Here is a 19,778-nt window from a genome sequence, read left to right as displayed (position 1 = left end):
TTACAAGCATGTATATACAGAAACAAAACACCCTGACATAAAGAAATCAAAACTTCCAGTACATCATTTAATCATTTACCAAGCTTATTTGCCACCTAATTCTTATTTCAGATTTTCTTGTGTTAGTCTGTACTGCGTGCTCGGTATTGGGCTTTTAACAATTCATTTTATTTTCTCCTTTGGTGTTTTGCTTACTTAGCCGTTGGTAATTTTGGGCCGCACTTATTAACTGTAAATTTAAAAGTCTGATTAAAATTTAGCGTCCCTCTGTAACGTTTTTATAAATATGTTACGATGCACCTAATTACAATCAGTAATTTCCGGGTATTAATAGGCCTCGTATCGACTTACATAATTACTTCTGGATTCTCAATAATTACTTAATTTGTACATCATTCAATCTCTTGACACTGAGTTTCTCCATATTCAGTTTCTACGCTACGTGTTTTCTATCCGAAAGTCTTTCCCTTCATTTTAATTCATAAAATAGTCATCAATGTAGCGTACAAACTCTATACAGAACCTTTCTATCATTTAATATATTGATCAATCTAATTACAAGCCACCCTATCAAGTAAAAGAGGTAAAGTTATCCCTGTGCTTAACTAATTAAGCACTTCGCCACAAAGACGCATGGGAAAGTGAATGTAGAGATCCGCGTATCCTTGACCCTGCAACACTTGGAGGTGGATGGTCAGCCGTACGCCTCAGCCACTTTAATCCCGGGAAAAGAGCACGCGGTAACCGTTAGATAGGATGCTGGGTGGGCCAGAGAACCCGTGTGGACGCGTGGAGAGGCGGAAAATCTTGTCTAACTACCGGCCCTAGAACTCCGACCCCTGGTCCATTCAGCCCGTAGCCAGTTGCTACACCGGCTCCTAGTCACCCTCTCACGAAAAGTCAGAATGGGTTTTTGTATGTCAAGACGTGGGAAGTCTGCGTTGTCGATGCTCATATATTCGGTTATGTAAAATTCATTAAACTTGTCTTTAACGCCACTAATTTAATGCAGCGTCTTGTTCTATCTGGTGACTTGTGAAACATCCTCCCGTGACAGTAACACAAAATCGAACCTCCTGTAAAAGTTTGCAATGCGAGGGAAAAATATTTTGAACAGTTTCCTGTAGTGGTGGTTGTTTTCACAGCTGTCACAATTTTTGCGTCCTTAAACAGTTTGCTTAATGAAATGAAAGCAGTCATTTGTATAGTTGAACGTAACGCACTTCTTTAACAAATTTTATATTCATAATTATTGGGCTTTGGACTTTATCCATCGACCGGTATTCTAAAATATAAGAGGACAATACGTTTCGGAAAGTGGATCTGTTTCCGTCCTCAGGTGAGGAGAGAGACGCCTACTCTGTTGGGTGCCTCAGCAAAAGCTAACCTCAGCCACTGGACAATTTGTTACTATTATTACAGCTATACAAATACCGGAGACCAGGCTTTGTCAAAGGGAGATAACAAGAAGAATATACAATTACAAACAAAGTACAAAAACCCTGTGATTCTGAGTGTTATAAACCATAGTCAAAACATTTTATAATCTAAATGTGTCTTACCGATATTTTCAACTTCTTATTTGATTGTATAATATTATTATTTGTCCCTTTTGTAGTATTACTTACAGCAATTGTGGAAGTAGTGTTGAGCATTTTAGAGCAGTTTGTCTCAGGTAGTTGTAGTTTGTGTATTTTTTTATAAGAAGGCCTGGTTCCTAAGAGGTTTAATATGGTTAATATAGCTGGCACGTCAAATATTTTTATAATTAGGCGGTACATTTCGAGATAAGATCACATAACTACTTTTAGTCTGATTAGTAATGCCAAATTTTATCGAGATTCACTGAATGCTTTCAGAGATTCTGAAGGACAGAATTTAAATCATTTTTAAGCGCTTATTTTGTTTTATTTTGTTTCAAATAATGTACAGCAAAATAAATGTGATTAACAGTTATGGCCCCTCATGACGTGAAGGTAGTTGCAAAGAGACGTTTGGCGTGTTAAGAACTACGATGTGAAGATACAGGAGCGAGAGGAGGAGCAGCTCCACGTGTGTTCAACTTAATTATCAGATGGAGGTGCGTGGTCCTTGCTACCACTGTTCATTTACGTAAACATTAATTTGATGTCAGGGCAAATGAGGTTTTAAAATCGCAGACAATGAATTTGTAACTTAGAGGAATCAGTACAACCTTAGACTGGATTATTCCTTCCAACTTCTGTGTAATAAGTGGGGATCGCATTTTGATTACCTAAGATATTTTAAAAATGACGGAAAAAATCCAGGAAAATGACATAAAAGTTAAAAAACGACCTAAAATATATCATGTCATGTAAAATCTACTAATTGTTTCAAAATGTATTTTTAATCTTTATTAACACTGTGAACTCAACGTCCTCATTTTTATGCTAAAAATTAAGCAGTGTATGATTGGTATGATTGAATTTTAAGCTAAATGTTTTAATACGATTCTTTACCGCTTTGGAATGCTTATCAAATGTACATATACGGTATATATAACTCTTTACTTGCATATTATTCACATTTCTGAAAATATATGAAGAAAAATTCCCTAAAATGGCTAAAATGACAAAAAAATACTCTTGAAAGTCCAAATATTTACCAAAAAATTACCTCCAAACCGAAAAAATTTCCTAAAAATTTAAATTACAAAAATGACCTATAGAAGTTACATTTCTGTAACCAACAGCTCATCTTCAGGATTTATATATTTACGGGCATCGAATAGGATACAAGGAAAAAGATGACATGTCATCAAAATCCGGACCCTGGTCAGAAACCTCTGTCGTTCTCTCGGAACAAAACAACTTTAATTGTCATAGTCACTAACGGTAGCTCAGTGGCTTCATTCTGAAGATGGGATAATAGTCCGATTTGGAAATTTGGAAAAAAGTTATCTGGAACGAGGATTCGAAAGCTACAGGCCTTTACCACAGTTCCTGGGCATCGCTTTAACAGCTGCGACTGTGTAGATTAGGACAAGAATATGGATATTTCATATGTCTTTGGGTGTTCTCTATTACGTCCGCGTAGGGAACAGGAAACAATTTAGAGATAAGATATAAATTTGTATAGTCTGTGTATGAGATGACATGAAAACAAAACACCTAGTAACCATGACGGGGTGGATGGAATTAACGACATTGGCAATGACGTGTTCACGTGGTCACGTGATCACCCAGTTTCTTGCGCTTGACGCTTCTGCTCAAGCACGTTGAAAATGTATGATACGGAAAGCAGTGGGGGAGAGGAGAGTAGGTAGGGTCTGTTCATGCTCTATCCGTTATCACAACGGGGCACAGAAGGGCTGCAGATATGGAGAGGTGTTCTCTCGTTCAGAAATTACGACGTGAGACCCGAGGTGACAGAACGAAGTCCAGTACACCATTATCTCTCACACCCACCATGTCATCTGGTCCCAGACCATAGATCTAAAGCAGGGGTGGACAACTGTTTCTACCAGGTCGGCTGTGTGTTTATTTTGAAGTGGCCACCAGCTTGGGAATATCAAAAGAAACAGCCCTATATTTAAAATATTGTGCTGAATCAATAGGTTATTAGTGCCGCCTTAATAACTTTGCAGTTTGGTGTGTGCAAGGGGAGGTAACCACACAGTTACTTTCTGAAGTTTGCTTGCTTCCTGCTGTGTGCTGGGATACGAGCTGAAGCCAATGCATGGCGCACACCTAGGTCTCTAATAAATTCAAACAGTAAATACGTCTGGTATGAGCCGCTTAGTTTGGATATCGAACAAAACGTGCAATAGGCTTATTAATTTATTACATTTATTTAATTATTTATCTTTTACTCGTTGCTTCAGTTTACTCACGTATTAGTTAGACATGGGCAAGAGGTAGCGTAGTAGGTTGAGGCACTATGCTATAAGCCAGAAGGTCGCGGGTTCGAGCCCCAATGAGGTGGATTTTTTTTTAATCTACCTAATCCTTCCAACCGCACTGTGGCTCTGGGGTCGGCTCAGCCTCTAACAGAAAAAGAGTACCAGTATAAAGGGCGGTCGGCGCGTAAGACTAACAACCTTACCGCCATCCGTGAGCCAATTATCTAGACAAAATATGGGAGCCTCGATGTTTCACATCCCTATGGGCCTTCAGAGCCTATTACAGAGATAGCTTTACCTTTAACATTAGTTAGGCGTATTTACTGTACCGTTTAACTACTAATTTGGTTACAGTACTTCCTGTCTCCTGCAGTAAAGCAAATATTAACAGGTTGTCGTGTTGTAGCTATACATGCTCATCACGTCAGTCTGGACTGGCTTCTAGTATAAAGCTCGATATAATTATTAATTCACTAACTAACTCCGTGGAGCTGAGACCTTCTTCAGAAGCCGCCAGATGCTCAGCTACACAAGAATTTCCAAAAATTTGATTGAACATGAGGGTTTATTACCGTGTTCAGAAGATCCTGCCATTGGTCCCTATTCTGAGCCAGATAAACTCAATCCGTACCACCTCTTCCAATTCCTTAAAAGTCCATTTTAATACTGTGTTACCACCTACGTGTAGGTCTTCATAGTCGTCGCCTTTCTTCTGGCTTTCCCATCAAAAATCTGTATTCATTCCAGTACTACATGCCCTGCCTATCTCACTCTTCCTTATTTTATCAATGTAAATATATGTATTTGCCTCAGAGTACAAGTTATGAAGCTTCACACTATGAAGTATTCTCCAACTATCTAATATTTCTTCTCTCTTTGTTCCACAAATTTCCTCAAAACCCTTTCTTCAAACACCCTCAGTCGTACGTCCTTCCCTTAGCGCCACATGTAGAGTTTTACACCTACACAAATTTACAGGAGAAAAATTAGATTTGTAAATTTTAATCTTTAGGTTTCTAGACATCAGATTGGAAGACAAAATGACCTGATAAATTACTCTCGCTAGTAAACACGACGTGAACTGTGCCACATTTTCAAAGATCCATTAGCTATATTTATGTTATGACGTTGTCCTGCATTCTGGTGACGAGACAGTAACATATACTTAGTTTTATCTGAGTTTACTTCTAGACCAACCTCCTTTCAATTAAAGTTTCTGTGTTTCTTTACGGTATCTAAGCTATCTCCCTGTACATTCACATCATCAGCGTAGACCAGCAGCTGATGTGTCTCATTTAATTTCAGTCCCACCTTGTTTTCCTAATGGCATATTCTAAAGGGAAGCTGGAAAGCAGTGGCGATAAAACATCTCCTTTTTCTAGACCATTCTGAATAGGAAATGTATCGCATAAATGTTCACCTATACGACTTTGCTATGCGTTTAACCGAAACACATTTTAATCAGCCTACTAATTCCATGAATACCCCAAACTCTATCAGAATATTGTACAATACTTCCCTCCTAATTGAATCATACGCTTTCTTGAAGTCTGTCTATAGCTGATGTACTGTCTCATTGTACTCCCATTTTTTCTCCGTTATCTCACAAATGTGAAAAATGTGATCAGTAGTTGACCTGTTACGTCTAAATCCACACTGATGATCGCCAATTTGAACTTAACCTTGAGAGAACGATATTGGATAAATTTTTGTATGAAGTTGATAACAGTGATATCCCACAACAATTACTACAGTCAGTTTTATCGCCCTGCTTGTGAATTTGTTCAATGAGGTATTCCTTCCTCTCATAAGGCAACACTTCTTTCTACTGTCTGTCTTTATTCCTGTTGCTCTCACTTGGAGCGGAGGGCATCTGTGAAACACTATTTCATTTCAGTTCCTTAAAACTTAGAAAATCGGTAGGACTCCTTGGACGGGGATCAGTGCGCCGCAAGGCCGATACTTACACAGGACAATACAGACACAGAAGAAATTAGCATTTGCATGGGTGGAATGAGAGAAACTACGAAATCCCTCAGGATAGCCTGGGCCCCGGCCGGGATTCGACCAAGAACCTTCCGAGTGAAAGTGCAGAGCGTTGCTGCTACACCAACCTGCTCGGTATCTTAAGTTGTTCCATCTCTGATATATGGGAAAATATAATGAAAATAAAATGTGAAAAACTGCTTTGATTTATCGAAACGCAAGCACTGACAAATGCATGGATTAACATTATAATATCCGATGAATGCCGTTTTCTGCGATGTGGCGCCGTGTAGATCTTGTGTGAACCCATGTTTCGGAGGAACGTATCGCCTCCAAATTCAGGGTAGAAAAGTCCGCGAGCAAGGATCCACCGTGACCAGCGGAAATGGTCTGCAGCCACCTGCTTGCGTGCTTTCCTCTCTCGCGGAATTTTCTACCCTGGAGGCAATACATTCCTCCGAAACATCGGTTCACACGGCGCCACATCCCAGAAGACGGCTATCTTCATAGTCACCGCCCTGAAAACCTCAAAGCTTACATTATAATATTCGTTTCAATATGCATCCTTCACTCGATCATTCTAGTTACATACTTGGAGAAGAGTACAAGTTATGAATCTTCCCACTATGCAGTTTTCTCCAACCTCCCTTCACTACATCTTTCTTCGGTCCAAATATTCTTATCAGCACCCTGTTCTCAGATTCATCTGCTTCATTGCATATTTTGTGGATCCATAGACGTTTACTCAATAAATTTCATACATACCGTACACTCTAAAAATGCATTAAGACCTTAAATTAAATTGGCCTTACATAGATTTTCATTAATAATCCTTCAGAAACTGTCTAATTACTTCATGGAGCTGCGACCTTCTTGAGAAGCCGCCAACTGTGCAGCTACTCAGAACTTCCCAACATTTTATTGAAGTTATTATTGTGTTCACAACAGTCCTCCAGTCGTCCCTATCCAGTGGAGGGCTCTTGTGAACACGGTTAGAAACACAAGTGATAATTCATCAAGGTATTATAATAAAATAGCTCTAAATAATAATAATTTTAATATACTTAATGGTAAGTCTTGTGCAACATGTTCAATAAAAATGTATCATATATGTGAACATGATACATCATCGCTATTACGCCTATAGTAGCTTTTGCATTACAAACCATCCCATGTAAACAAACTTAATATTAATAACCGAAAAATCTGATCATTCATTCATCATATGATAATTATTCAAATCACTTTCGCCTGCTATACTCGCAGACATTTAACAAGCAACAACAGAACGTCGTACAATTCATAAGGTACAACGTAGATGAAGAAACATTTTTACTGAAACTATTTAAACATTAATAATTTTAACTCCCACAACTCTTTTATTTATGACTTTACTAAGACCTATAGGCCGCGGCATAGCTCAAGCGGTTAGTCGCTGGCTTCCCACTGCGACGGTCCGAGTTCGATCCCGGGTCTGGTCAAGTGGGATTTGTGGTGAACAAAGTGGCGTTGAGGCAGGTTTTCTCCGAGTACTTCGGTTTCCCCTGGCAATCTTTATTCCACCAATTTCTCCATAATCACCCTCACCTATCATCTGGGGCTGGTACAATAGGCCAGAAGTGGCTGCAGTACAAGGGACTTAGGCCCAACCCACTAGCAATACAAAAAATTCCAAGACCTACAGCAATTGTAAAGCAAGTTCTCTTTATCGCCGAACCTTTGAAGATGGCCCAAAAAGGTCGAATCCTATAGGGCTATATAGTTAATGGGGTAATTTATATTAAACTCGTTTAAGCTGGATGGTTTGCCATTTCAAGATGTAAAAAAATAACTCAAAACTTTGTGTAAAATTACGTTCAGTCCCATAAGTAAAGTGCCACTTAAAACTAACAAACATATACTGAAATCAGAATAGGAAAGTAAAGTTGTCCCTGTGCTTAAGTATTTAAGCACTAAGCTATGAATACGAACGGAAGTGGAACTCGACCAAATTTAATATAGGTCACAATTCCAAGTGTGAGCGACATTGCTCATTTAGTTCGATAAATTCGAAGCAATGCATCATATTGCTAGACTTCAAGTATGAGTTTCATAAGGAATTTCACAGGTCACAGGAAGATAAATCGTATCTGAAGTCATACTAGACATTTGTGACATCTGAAATAAACAGATTAATTTCATTGTACGTATAGGAGAGTTGAGAGAATATAAATTCTCTAGAATGGCCTTTCGATAAAATCCGAACAGCAGAAGAGAAACAGAAGGAACATATAAAAGTGTAAAAACAAATTCTATAAAAATCTGCTGGACCAGAACAGGCTACCATGACACTGATGTTTTATTTTCATGTGTATGCTCCATTTGACTACTACGGCCCTTAACTTAGTACCTACTGTTTTCTTTGCGTTTTATATTATTACACTATTGTAGGAAATGGTTGTTTATAAGCAACAGCCTACGACCTGTATGAGGTTGAATGATTTTTCACGTGGCCTGACCTTATTGTCTGATCCCATTTAATATAATGAGGTCATCTATCATAGCAGTAATTAGGCCTACCTCATTCATGCACCTTACTTCAAAAGAATGGTTCTGAGAGGAGAAATATGAATACTGTTAATTCTCAGGAACACCAGTCTCTGGTAGCTCGGTCCACTCTGAAACCAGGAATCTAACGTTTCGGCAACACCTCTTCCAGTTTTGAATTTTGTTTTAATGAGTTTAATCCGCTCATTGCAATGAGACTAAGTCCATTGACTGAGAAAAGTACATCCATCACTTTCCAAACAGCCGATTAATTTTAATAACAGAAAAATAGGACGGATTGTGTAAGTTTTATTCATGATTGAGAACAGAGTGTATTGCCGTATGGATTTTTAATTCGATATTACCCGGTATAGCCCGATGTAAGTCTTTCCTTGTTACGATATTTCATGTACGCTGTTGTCAGTCTTAGGAAAGTTCCCTGTTTACATGCAGCATGCAGCACTCGCCTGTATCATGTTTGGAAAACCAGCAAGAAAAAGCTACATGCTAGATATTGGCGTACAGGGAAGAACAGTATTAAAAATAATCATAAAATGTTAGGTCTTCTGAGTTGAATGTATTTATCGGGATGATTGTAAGTTTCATGGAGGAATTTTGTGAACATTTTAATTAACCTCTGAGTTTAATAAAGGATGGCCAATTTTTTGACTAGCTCAGCCACTATTGGGTTCAGTAGAAGAATTCTGGTTTACTGAGTTAGACTAGCATTTACCCTGCTCGGCCCATTCTGCGTCTCGTTCGGAAGGCAGACATCTTCAGCTTCGTGCTGAGGTTTGCGCGTTTGCTCGTTTTAGTGGAGGACGCCGTGTATAAAGAGAACGTAAATTCATAATTCAACGCGAATTGCAATGTTATTATAACTTTAAGTAATTAATAGGATCTCAGTCATCAAGTTTATCAATGAAAGGTGTTCCATCAAAAATCCGTTATCCGCTTTCAACGTTCAGTTTACAAAAAAGAAAAAGGCTGAAACCGCGTTTCTTGTTACTCGCAGTGTTACAGAACAGAAAAATCATGCAAAAAAACCAGAAAACAACTGAATTTCACTGGGTTTGTAAAGTACGGTCTCTAAAACATCTTATTAAAAATTAATATGTATGGAGCTCACCAACAAAATCTGTTGCAGGGATCTCTACGGTCTGTGACGAAGCGGCGTGGGTGGAGGAAGCTACGTGACTCTACCGGGATTCCTCTCCACTCGCCGTCTCACTTCACCGAGACTGCTGGGGCGCTCTGGCGGCCTGGCTGCTACACACTTTGTGCCATATCCCGGCATGGCTGTGCATTGTATTTCGGCACTGCAACAATGGAAAGAAAATAGTAATTGATTCAAATAATTCACATAGAATATTTACATTACAGTTCCGTCAACAATACAACCACTTTATCCCCTAGAATTTTCACTATTTACAACATGTTTCGGCCCCAACCGGCCATCATCAGGTACTTCAACTCGCCAAAACTGTTACCTGCCTTGAATATCCTTCATATATTTCACGAGTAACTGCAGTGTGCTGTATTAATGTTGCGATTACGATCCAGACAACATTAGTCAGTTCACCATACACTGACTCGCTTTCTATTGCAGTAAATAAAATTCCATTAAAATTGTTGAAATTCAAGTAAATTTTAAAATTTTAATTTTAATTGTTCTTCTTGAATTTTGTACACTTCCTACAATATATATATATATATTTCGACCGTCTTTGCTTTGGATTCGGTGGCCCGTTGTTTCAATGTGCAAGCCCACCGTTGCTGTTACGTCTGAAATATGTAGAACACACATTTATTATTGCTTCTGTTTCCTATTCCTAGTGTTTTGTTATGTTGTTTGTTTTTCTACTCACTTGCCCCGTCCATACGCCGTTCACTCCACCAGTGTATGGTGTTCTCCTCGCTGTAGTAGATGTCATGCTTCTGTGTTTTGTTATGTTGCTTGTTTTTCTACTTACTTGCTCCCTCTGTACGCCGTTCACTCCACCAGCGTATGGTGTTGTCCTCGCTGTAGTAGATGTTATGCTTGTGTGTTTTGTTATGTTGTTTGTTTTTCTACTCACTTGCCCCGTCCATACGCCGTTCACTCAACCAGTGTATGGTGTTCTCCTCGCTGTAGTAGATGTCATGCTTCTGTGTTTTGTTATGTTGTTTGTTTTTCTACTTACTTGCTCCCTCTGTACGCCTTTCACTCCACCAGCGTATGGTGTTGTCCTCGCTGTAGTAGATGTTATGCTTGTGTGTTTTGTTATGTTGTTTGTTTTTCTACTCACTTGCCCCGTCCATACGCCGTTCACTCAACCAGTGTATGGTGTTCTCCTCGCTGTAGTAGATGTCATGCTTCTGTGTTTTGTTATGTTGTTTGTTTTTCTACTTACTTGCTCCCTCTGTACGCCTTTCACTCCACCAGCGTATGGTGTTGTCCTCGCTGTAGTAGATGTTATGCTTGTGTGTTTTGTTATGTTGTTTGTTTTTCTACTCACTTGCCCCGTCCATACGCCGTTCACTCAACCAGTGTATGGTGTTCTCCTCGCTGTAGTAGATGTCATGCTTCTGTGTTTTGTTATGTTGTTTGTTTTTCTACTTACTTGCTCCCTCTGTACGCCTTTCACTCCACCAGCGTATGGTGTTGTCCTCGCTGTAGTAGATGTTATGCTTGTGTGTTTTGTTATGTTGTTTGTTTTTCTACTCACTTGCCCCGTCCATACGCCGTTCACTCAACCAGTGTATGGTGTTCTCCTCGCTGTAGTAGATGTCATGCTTCTGTGTTTTGTTATGTTGTTTGTTTTTCTACTTACTTGCTCCCTCTGTACGCCTTTCACTCCACCAGCGTATGGTGTTGTCCTCGCTGTAGTAGATGTTATGCTTGTGTGTTTTGTTATGTTGTTTGTTTTTCTACTCACTTGCCCCGTCCATACGCCGTTCACTCAACCAGTGTATGGTGTTCTCCTCGCTGTAGTAGATGTTATGCGTGTGTGCAGTGCTTGTTTCTGCATTTATAATATACCTTGGTGCTGAGGGGTGGCGGGAGATATGTGTACTGTTTTGTGTAAATGTTGTGTAATGTATCGAATATGGAATTGTGTGCGTGTCATTCATTATCAGATTATCCTTACTGACTTTTTTAAATGTGATACTTTTCCAATGTGTTGGAATATTTTCCCGTTCTTCCTAATGTTATGATTTCCTTAGTATCAGCCTCTGTTCTATAGATATGTTCCGTATTTAATATATGGTCCGAGTATCCTGTATTACTATTGTTGCTCCTAATATCGTGAATGTGTTCTTTGTATCTGGTATTAAATATATTATAGATATGTCGACTCGCAACACCAAAAAAACAAAACAAAAAAGTTACCTTTACATACAACGGAAAGGGAGTAAGGGGAATTACTAAGCCTTTTCGGGATACGAAAATAAAAGTGGCGTTCCGTTCGTGTAACACAATACAGAACATATTAAGACCACGGCCACAGTAGACAAATATAGCAGAAGCGGCATTTGCTTCAGCTAGTGTATAAATTACTCACATTCCATGTAACACGGAGTGTTCATTACCGTTGTTTTACAAGAGCCCGTCACTGGACCCTATCCAGCCTTAACGGATTCAGTCTGTGCCGTTATGCCATATTCTTTTCATATCAATTTCAATCACGTGTATTAGTGACAAATAACGCGGGTTCTGGTTTGGATGAAAGGTTTTATTTACTCCTGATAGGCACCACCAGTAATTACATGTAATTATAGCGCTATCGCTAGTTATACACTTTCCAGTCCACCGTTGCACACGCACTAGGATTCTCAGTTTCCACTAGTCGTCTCCTAGCAACAGATCTCAATACAGAAATTAGCACTTCATATCTCTATGAAGTCTTCTTGCTATTTATTTTTCAATTCCTCTGGAACCTCGGAACTAAATATTCTTCTGGGCTCACTCCTCCAGTTTAAGACTTGTAAAACGTAACTGCCTTGAACGAATTCTGTCACTCTTGCTTATATCGACATGGAAAGGACATGGATATACAGTAAACACATATCACGTGATCACTATCCAGATAGCCTATTGGATCGTCGGTCGGATCTACAGATAATCCAGCTTCCCTTATTGTTTCGTGTTGGACGGTGTTTACAGAGCGGTTGCCTGACAACGCGTTGATCAAATCCGTTATAATATTATCCTCCCAACCTTCTCAAAATCATCTCTTCGTCAGCTTTTCCGACTAATATTATTTATGCATTTCTCATAAATCCCGTATGTGCTACATGTTAGCCTCTTTGATTTCTTATAATATTACTGAAGAGTACAAATTATGAAGTTCCTCACAACGTGGTTTCCTCCGTTTTCCTATTACTGTTTCTCTGTTATCAAGTCCTAATACATCCCATCATTTTGTCGGTGATGAACATTCTTTCACACATTCAGAACATGTTAAACTGTAGTTTTGTATATTTTAATAATTAGGTTTTCATATGCGGGTCGCCGCGATGAAGTTTCTAAAACGAGTGTCATTATTCTCCGAATTCAGCATACTCTTCCATTTTTCCTGAGCATAATTCCGATCTGTTACTGTTATTCCCAAAGACTCTACTTGAATACCACACAAACAAAATATACAGGAAGATCCAAACCATCAAAAAAGAAAATGGGCCGTTTTTACATATCGAGGAAAAGATAAATAACTAAATAGAAGAATGCAGTCTTCTGGGATATGACGTCGTGTAGATACTGTTTTAACCGACGTTTCGGAGGAACATATCCTCTGAAACGTCGGTTAACACAATATCTACACGACGCCACATCCCAGAAGACTGCCTTCTTCATATTCACCGCCGTGAAAACCTAAAATTTTACAAATACTTAAGTTTTTAAAAAACACGCAACTTAGAATATATTTTCGTACAAAAAACGCAATCAGCAACATACTGAAACAACACACAGAGATCGAAAAACAATTTACGTATGAACGACGTACACATCGAGACACATAACCCAATAATTCATACAGTGCATGAACTTGTGATATACAGCACTAGATACGCTACATAGAAAGATATATAAGCAAGAACAACTACACTATGTTTAGTATACAGGGAAACCGCACTACGAGAAATAACACATACACGGAAGAAATACGACACGCAAAAACGTAAGTACACATAATTATAATATTAGATATATGAGGAAAACATAATAAAAACCATAAATATATTTATATTGATCATAGTAATATACATTATGCAATGCAGTACGATGGCCGCAAAAGAATACGATGACAGCGTTCTAGTCGTGAGATAAAAACTAAACATTGACGTGCATGACGAGCACGGTAGACAAGTGAACCGTGCAGGGTGACCCGAAATCCGCAGATATGATATTAGTACATTCAAAATTAATACACACTTATTTTTAATTATTAGATTATATTAAAACTACAGTTTTAAATGCAGTAAGGCAGTAGACAATGTTCAATAAATTAATTTTATTATTAACTATTCTTGTTGTCACAATTCTCTTCCTAATTTTCCCGAAAGTTTTCTCAATACTCTCTGCATTATTGCAAAGATGCGATTAAAGAAGTGTTACAAAAGGGAAAATTCCTACGGCCTGCATGTCGGTAGTGCCTAAAATGGCTTTTAATGCTTTCGAAATTTGCTTGAGATTGTACACAAACTGCAGTCTTCATTTCTACTTGATGGGCACTGTGGAGCCCTTGATGCTTATAAGAATTAAGTCCAAACAAGCCTACATCCATTTCCTTTCTGATATCTGTGGACACGAAGGAATTAAATTGACATTAGGACGAGAGTAGATGAAAGTGGAAAAACTAGACATAGAAAGATGGTGGGGAGGCGTTTTAGTAGCGAGACCAGTTCATTTGGTGAGCTCAGACCCGACAACATCTCTAAGGCACGTCCCAGCTTAATCTGCTAGAAGCTCAAGAGGGTGGAACTTAAGGGGGTGCGGGGTTGGATTAAAAAAGAAACCCTTCCACCCTTCCTTACAGTTCAGTTTCTCCATCTAGCAAGTTGGTCACTCTCTATTACCTCTGAATTGAACCCCTCCCCTCTCTTTGATGACATTCCACTTCAGCCTGCCTCACTCGTCCCAACTCGTGCACTTGGACTAACGGGTAAATACGTCCATTTTGTGTTTCAGGTTCTTGCAGCTTCAGTTGATAAAACGAATACAGACCGAATCCCCAGGCACTGAATTTGCAGATTCCGCGGTATGTATCTTCTTCGAAGGATAACGAACAATTACCGCTTTCCTTTCTATGAGGATTGGTCAAAACGATTGATATATTACTGTAATAGTATGTGAGATATGAAGTTCTCACTTAGGCGACTGCGAAATTAGAATGTGACGCCGTTCGCCCACCTTTTTCAGGAACGTGCAGCCCCGCCTTCAATTTAGGAAAGTCAGCCGAGCGTGGAAGAGGCTGGTACAGAAACTGGAAAAGCGACGGTCGTGCTAAGGACTTGTCCTTGTCCTGTTGCTTCGATCATAAGTTTTGACACGTGGTCTCCCAATTCGGTTTGTTTCACTTTCAGGATTGTTTCCCTGGGCCCCACATGAGATGTGTTTTTCGGAGTGGTGGTCTAAATTTTACACCTCAACGCTTTTGGTGTCTATTGATTTTAATACGCGAACATGCCATTAGGGTCATTTTCAGTTCGTTTTCGAAATATTGAAATTCTCGACACTGTCAGACTGACCCAGATATACAACTCAATAACCTTAAAGTTAAAGATATATACATACGTTTCCTGCCTAAAACACCTTTGAAGTTAAGTCATACCTAGAATGCCTTGAATAGGCACCCTTACGGAAAATTGTTCATGTGTATTGGAGACCTTCTGTGTGGCGACATTGGTTCCCATCCTATGTTGTAAGAGCATTCAGTAGTTTTCTGCTTATATAACAATCTGAGTCACGTCTTCATGGTGACAGGCACCCGTAGATGGTTTACACACGATATGAATTTGTGTTAGAAGGCTGCCTATATTGTTTTTATGAAGGCAGCAGTGGAAGTTGTTCCCATAAAAACTGGAAATTTCAGTTTTATGGCCAACTACTCAGTTAGCTTCTGAATATGTCATTTATGCCGTTCAACATTTTTTATTATCGACTGGAATACGCCTTCACACTATTTTTTCTGAATTTGCTTTTGAAATGTACATCACACAAAATATCAAGTTTGTTCTTTCTGTCCGTTTAAATCCTCAAACAATTCGCGTTGTACTTGCATCAGTGCAGGAACCACAGGACTATAACATACGGCGGTAGGATAGGAGTTGTGCTATTTTGAAGTACCGTCCCATCAATCGGTAAAGGTACACTGCTGAAGTTCTAACACTCTCTCCTAATAAAAATCATCCATGTTATGGATTGAACTTGGCTGCTTGGTGCCGAAGTTCCTAATGGAACTAGCCAGAAATACAAAACTTCTTTCTGATATGTTGGGTTTTTGGACTTTATCCATCGTCCTGGTTTTTAAGATAACAAATAAAAACACGACGTTTCGGAAACTGGATCTGTTTCCGTCCTCAGGTGAAGGGAAACACCTATTCAGTTGGGTCCCTTAGAAAGAGCTAGCCTCAATCCTATAGTAAAAACTTCTTTCGCTGATTATCTTAGCGTGCCTCTAATTTAGTCCAATCCCTGGACACCAAACGTTCTTCCCTCATTCTGAAACCACATCAGGGGATGTGTACAGGCTGCACATTCGGTTTCTTTACATCTACCATCAGGAACCCACGTATCGCTTTGAATTTAATCTTTCGCAAAGGAAGTTCATCACTGCAGCCTGTCCGGATATTTCGGCCAACTTACATGATCTAATGGCTGTGTGAAGTGCTGAATGGACTACGGCCATAGCACCAAACTCCGATGACGTGCCACAACACAGTTTGTTCTAAGGAAGCGAACCATTTCACGTACATAATAGATCCCTTTTATCATTGCTTTCCCTCCTTTTATCCAATATGCGGAACGGAACAGAACAAAAAGCAGGGGTCACCATCAACAAAAATTTATGGCCGTAAGTCTGATGTTCTCTGGGTTCGTAAATCCGTGGATGATTTCGTCAGTACTTCGGTAAATATTACATGCATGACTATGCACCAAACCATGAAGACGTATGGGTGAGTGGAGCATAGCTCCACGTATTCTTAACCTCTGACGAAGGAGCTGTCGATTTGCACTGCATATGAGACTAGGTGGTCCCCAAAATCCGTCTGAAACCTTTGGAGAAGAGAGAAATCTCTTTCCTCTGTCGGGAGTCGAACATTGATTCATCTATTGTGTATTTTGTAGCCTAATCTCTGTACCAACAGAACCCCTTACATAAAATAATTCTACTAATTGGGAGGAGCAAATAATTGGCGAATGTAGTCTATCGTAGCAGGTGAAACCTACAACTATACTGTAAGAGCTGCAGGCTTTCGATATCGGGAACGGACGCCGCTGTTTTTTACGGCCATTCGCTGAGGAAGAAAGTTTACTGCAGTAACACGCTACATGCAGTGTAATTCAACGACTGCAGGAGGTTTAGGAGGAGCTGATTACGAAGTCTGCAGGAGACTGTTGTGAGAGGATGCTTGCAAATAGGGCGCTGAAAATAATATCTGAAGTAAGAGAGAGGAAATAAAAGGATGATACAGAAAACTGAATAATAAGGAGCTTCATAATTTCTCCTCTTCTCCAGACATCATTAGAGTTATCAAATGCAGGGCGATGAATCGGAGGGAATCCTGACAGGAAGGAACTGCTCGGGAGAGGCAGACGTAGATGTCAAGTTAACTGACACTTTTAGAAGTAAGAGAATGAGAAGGTGTGGAAGAGATTTAGTTGCATTAGGAGGAAGCCCAGTGTTGTGACGTGAACACTCTGATACATTTGCAGGATGCAATAAATGTCCCACAGTTTACTGACTAAACTGTAATTTTCTCCAGAAATTAAGATATAAAAATTTGTGACGATGGTATATTAAAACAGTTACTGACTTTCTACACATTATTCATAGTCCTGTTTCTCTTATTTAAAAACGACGTTTAGGAGACTGGACTCCGCGTCTGTCCTCAGGCACAAACCTTACACAATTGGGCCAAATGCACAGAACTACCCCTTAAATCCGGACACAAGACGGGATATAGAAGCCAAATACAATATAAACAATCTGTGAGAGTTAAAGCAAACTTTTCAAAACTCCACATATGTGAGACCTTGCATGTGTGGCCATGCATTATGTAACGGCCAGAGTCCTAACAAATGAGAGACGAAAATTGAAGATCATATTCTAAATAAATTGTTATAAACATCATTGTATTATGTCATAGATTATTGACCTTTAACATCACAGATGTATCCACTTAGATACAGCAAGTCCTGAGGTTTAAATTCGAACAAATAAATATTTCTAAATACGAAATAAAATGCAACATAAGATAAAACTAGTGCTTAAATGGAGCATCTGCATACTACAACCATAAAATGGAACTTTCTCATGTAATGTGAACTGGCGGGAATTGTAATTTTTTTACTTCCGGTTCAACGATGGGAGTCCAGCTGGGAGAGATACTCCAAGCTGAATTGCCTATTCGGATGAGCTACTAGAAGCATATGAGTTGATTCCCTATATTTCCTGTATGTGGTATTCGGTTCAGCCTGAAAATCTTCACTTATTCCACCATATTTTATGGCCTTATTCGTATGCATGTTGGGCTCATTTGGTTTTTCCGAGCAGACCTTGTGTCAATTTATATCTGTGCTTCTTAATGCTCACTGCAAAATGTCTCCCTTTTCCTGTCACTATCACATGGGATACTGCAGAAGGACCGTGCTCCCAGCAGCTAGTTAATTACCTAATTGCACTCACTTCTGAGAAGTAACCCAGTCATCATCATGCAGTTCAAGAGACTTCAATCCTATCGAATTTTCTAAAATTTTCTAAAATATTCTAAAACCAAGGCTTCTCGACATTTTTGTGTGAGAATGTATGAATATAAAAGTCCATGCCAGCACAGTCAATACTAGAAAGGAATTTTGGCATTGATTTCTACAGTTTTCGAGTGAGATAAAGAATATACTCAGAATTTTCGAAGGCTTGCGAAATTATTTTTCTTGCAGAGCTGAGTTATGTGTCCGTGAACGTGGAGGCCACTTTAGGCCCAACTTACAAGAAAGTAAAAATAAAGAACCTTTTTTTATTGCTAGTGGAGTGGCACTAAGTCCCTTGTACTGCGGCCACTTCTGGCCTATTGTACCAGCCCCAGATGATAGGTGAGGGTGATTGTGGAATAATTGGTGGAATGAAGATTGGCAAGGGGAACCGAAGTACTCGGAGAAAACCTGCCCCAACGCCACTTTGTCCACCACAAATCCCACTTGAACAGACCCGGGATCGAACCCGGGCCGCCGCGGTGGGAAGCCAGCAACTAACCGCTTGACCTATGGTGCAGCCATAAAAAATAAGCTTACTTTCTTCTTATATGCAATCCGTAAAAGTTAGGAGTGTTTAAGTTGTGACCGTGGAAGTAAGTTTAAGTTTATAGGGACGACCCTCAGGGCGCTTATTCGTGTGAACTCAAGTTTTCAAAATTCGGTCACATTTTGAGGAAAAATATGCATCTTTAATATATTTCGAAAACTCAAAACTTTAGTTATTACACAAGTCAATTTAAAAACATTTTAACCATTTTAAGTGATTTTAACTGCAAACTTAATTTTAACTTAATCTTATCTAGTGCTACTCTCAATAAGGAAACGGTGCAGCTACCCAGTCCACCCATAAGATATACCACCATCTAAATGTTCCTCCTGGGCAGCTTTTGAAACGTAGTATTCAAGGGAAGCCATGTTGAACCATTCTTATTATTTCCAGCTGCTTCAAGAGCTGTCTGCATATCTCCAGGCACCCACTTCTATATTTCACATCTTTTGAAAGTCTATAATTCAAGCTGAAATGTAATATCTCAGTAGCTGTACAAAATTTTCCAATAATGGAATTCAGTAAGAGAATCCATAGTTCCACCAGTGAACCACATAAAATGTTGGATCATACTTGAAACTATGTTGTAGTGGTCGACAGCGCTTCAGTCATTTTCGTTGTCGAAGTTTCATGCAGACTAACAAAGAAGAAAGCCATTGTAATAAATTATACAATAGAGAAGCGAGAAGACTCTTCTATCCACTATATCGCAAAACAGACTTAGTTGCTTAGTTTTTGAGGTAATAAATGCAATGAAATAAACCAGAAATAACAACAAATATATCTTAGCCAATTTTTTCTGGGGCACGATGTAGCGTAGTTGGTTGAGGCACTATGCTACAAGCCGGAAGGTCGCGGGTTCTATTCACAATGAAGTCACTGAATTTTTTTAACTTAAG

General features: G+C 39.2%; 1 long non-coding RNA gene across 1 annotated transcript in view; it reads right to left on the bottom strand.

Moving 5' to 3' along the window:
* The window catches only part of LOC111861549, a 205,781-nt gene that overhangs the window by 57,435 nt on the left and 128,568 nt on the right, over nucleotides 1–19,778 (bottom strand). Inside the window, exon 2 of the long non-coding RNA XR_002842258.2 lies at nucleotides 9,504–9,693. This is a non-coding gene — a long non-coding RNA (uncharacterized LOC111861549). The remainder of the gene's footprint in view (nucleotides 1–9,503; nucleotides 9,694–19,778) is intronic.

Source organism: Cryptotermes secundus, unplaced genomic scaffold (assembly GCF_002891405.2).
Source record: "Cryptotermes secundus unplaced genomic scaffold, Csec_1.0 scaffold48, whole genome shotgun sequence".
Classification (NCBI taxonomy): domain Eukaryota; kingdom Metazoa; phylum Arthropoda; class Insecta; order Blattodea; family Kalotermitidae; genus Cryptotermes; species Cryptotermes secundus.
This window is presented reverse-complemented; position numbering and strand designations above follow the sequence as displayed.